A 3261-nucleotide genomic window follows, 5' to 3' on the forward strand; every position below is an offset into this window, starting at 1 on the left:
AGCTCTGAATTTATTGCACAATATAACAATGTAAAATGAATTATTTACTGCCATAATTCATAAAAATATGAATGCAATAAGATGCAAATAAGATTTAAAAATATAAATATGTGAATATATTTATATATTCATATATAATTTTCAAGTGACATATCGTTATAGAGGGTTAATATCTTTATTTCATGATAATTAATATTTCATTATAGTTATTTCATTTAATAAGTAAGTTAATTCATAATAATCCAGTGTAATAATTTGTGTTATAAAAGCGATTACTATGAAACTTCAAAACTATAAATTGTATAATAGTTCATTATGTATTTTCTTATATTGTTTATATTTTTTAAATAGTTATTAAATTGAAATAAAATTATTTATATTTATATATATATTATATATTATGTATTATATAATATATATATATATATATTATAGTATTTTGAGATGTAGCTAAATGCACAATGTAACAAAATGGATTGTTTATTGCAATAATATATAAGTATTTTTTACATGAATTTATGTATACATATACATTGACAAAGAAATATATATTTTTTTTTCTAATAAAATTTTTGTATAATTATATGATATATAATTATAGTATCTTTAGAATATTTATATTTTCATTATATTTATTATAGAATTTATTTGTATTTTTACAAATAAGATAAAATAGTTAAAATTATAATTAAATTATTATATCGAATTGCGTAGTTACATTTTTATGTTTCATATTCTCATTCGATATTTTATTACTTTATAGACTGAATACATTATATATTACCTGAATGATCATAATAAGAAACTATAATCTGTATAGAAATATATAATATACTCAATATGTTCTTGACACTGCGTAGAGGACGAAAACAGTCTATAAAGAGAGAGTGCCATGTTTATTTATAACTAGTAATTTGATTGGCCGTGTAATACACTATGATACATACATATACAATCAATATAAGAAAAGTGTAGTTTTCATAAATTTAGTTCTCTAATTTCTTATAGAATTGACAGAAGTCAGCGAAATAAAGAGCAATAAACTGTTTGTTTTATTATTGTAAAATTAAATATCTTAAAATAATATATTGATGCTCATGTATTAATAAAATATACTTGATTAAAGAGAGATTAAAAATTATAAAAATATTTAAAACCTTTAAACATTATGTTTCATTTAAATAATCTTGTTCATAATAGTGTTTTTTTAATAAATGAACAATATATATATTAGTCATAACTAATATACGATCTATATTATACGTAAACATTGACGAATCATAGATGCCTTCTATATCATGTATAAAATATTTTTTTGTATATATATATATAAATAATAAAAAATCGGATACAAAATACAAATATTAATCAAAATATATTATAAAATATATTTATACATATTTTTTATGTAACTTTTAATTTTATTTAATTATTCATAATTTAATTCATTAATTATTAATTTAAATATTGAATTAACTAAAATATATATACATCATTTAAATCTATAACATGCAAATATATACAATGTAGAATATTGTAATATTCTTAAAATATTTTCAATTTAAAATTTTAATATAATATTAAATTATATTACTATTTATACTACCATTAAATAAAATTAATAATCAAAAAATAATCTTATATTAAAATATTTGACTATTAAATTATTCATTGTTAATTAAAAAATACATTAAACTTACATGAATTCTTTGTACATAACGTGATGATCGATGAAACAGGTAGTTTTAAAATTATGAAATCTTCTTTTTATCACATAGGGGCTGTATCAACATGAAAAACATACGGCATCTTACATAGCATCTTATAACGCGTATTTTTTAATTATTGCAATTCAATTATACAAATGTTAAAAGATGCACGCAAGATGCAATCAAGCAAGCAGATAGGTACTACATGCTTAATGTTTAGTGCTACAAAGAAGATAAATTCGACGAGACCGACGCAGCGCAGCTACAGAGCAATCAATGAATGCATATTGATCTCAACCCTTCACGAATTCTATACCTGCAGGGGCGGATCACATGAGCACCAAATATCATGATTTGATTAAGAATATCATATTAAAATGCATACATTACAAATAAAGATAATTTTTTCTATTTTAAAATTATTATTAAGTAATAGCATAATTATTTTTTATTATGTTTTAAAAATTTGTTTAAGTAATTAATTTATAGCAGAAATTATATTATTAAAAATATTTAACAATATTATCTTAAAAAATAATACTATCTTAAAAAAATGTTTATATATAATGTTTAATCAATAATATAATAATAACAATAATAATAATAATAATAACAATATTAAAAATAAATCTATAAATGAAATAATATAATAAAATATAAAAAACAAAATTTTTAATTTATTTTTTTATAATAATATAAAATTTACAATATCATTTATATACATAATATATATAAATATATATTTATATTAAAAGAAATATTTTAATATCATATATTATAATTAAATATTTTAATTTTGTTAATTTTAAAAAATATACAATTAAAATATTAAGTAGTAATAATTAGTAATTAAATGTTAAAAAGTATGAAATATACTTCAAATTATTTCTTTTTATCGATATTTGAATTTCGATATTAATTTCGATACCTCGCATATGCAATTGTTTAATATGATCAAATACTAGAGTAAAGAGTATTGCTTCATTTTTATGTCAAATTGTCAGTTGCTCGTAAAATTACGACGGATTTTCTTAGGTAATGTTACATAAAATAAAGTAAGCATAAGAAATTTCATAGTCTAACACGAGCGCCGGAAGCTTCAAAATGATTGCGGTAACGGGTGCAAACTACTAAATTCTTTCATCATTAATAAAAAAAAACGAAAGTCTTGAAATATTTTTTCATAAAATTAATATTTGGATTGATCATAATAAAATATTTAAGTATTAACTATAAAAGTGCTCGATCATTGTATAAACGAAAAATCTATCATTCTAATCAGCTATATAAAGGAAATGAATTTAGGCGCGTTAAATTAAAGTTGTCTAAAAGACCGTAAGATGTCAAGTCGATCGGTACCGCGAGCGAACAAAAGAACAGGATTGGTCGCTTCGAAAGTAGTGCCAGACATGTGTTTCGTTTCCCGCCTCGTGGGTTGTTATTGTGTGGGGGCTCCGCCAGTCCGGTGAGTCGAGTGTAGAGAGCATAGGGCCTAGGCCAGAATCGAACCGCCGTTGGGTTGGCTCCTCGGTACGGTGGTGGCTCTGTCCGA

At 21.6% G+C, this 3261-nt stretch overlaps 1 protein-coding gene across 1 annotated transcript in view; it reads left to right on the forward strand.

Annotated features, from left to right (window-relative positions):
- The first annotated feature begins 3090 nt into the window (after nt 1-3090).
- LOC102672980 (acidic leucine-rich nuclear phosphoprotein 32 family member A) overlaps nt 3091-3261 on the forward strand; it is a 7815-nt gene continuing 7644 nt past the window's right edge. Inside the window, exon 1 of the mRNA XM_006615789.2 lies at nt 3091-3261. The gene's annotated coding sequence lies outside the window, so the exon portion shown is untranslated.

The sequence above is a fragment of the Apis dorsata genome, unplaced genomic scaffold (genome assembly GCF_000469605.1).
Source record: "Apis dorsata unplaced genomic scaffold, Apis dorsata 1.3 scaffold_235, whole genome shotgun sequence".
In the NCBI taxonomy this organism is placed as follows: Eukaryota; Metazoa; Arthropoda; class Insecta; order Hymenoptera; family Apidae; genus Apis; species Apis dorsata.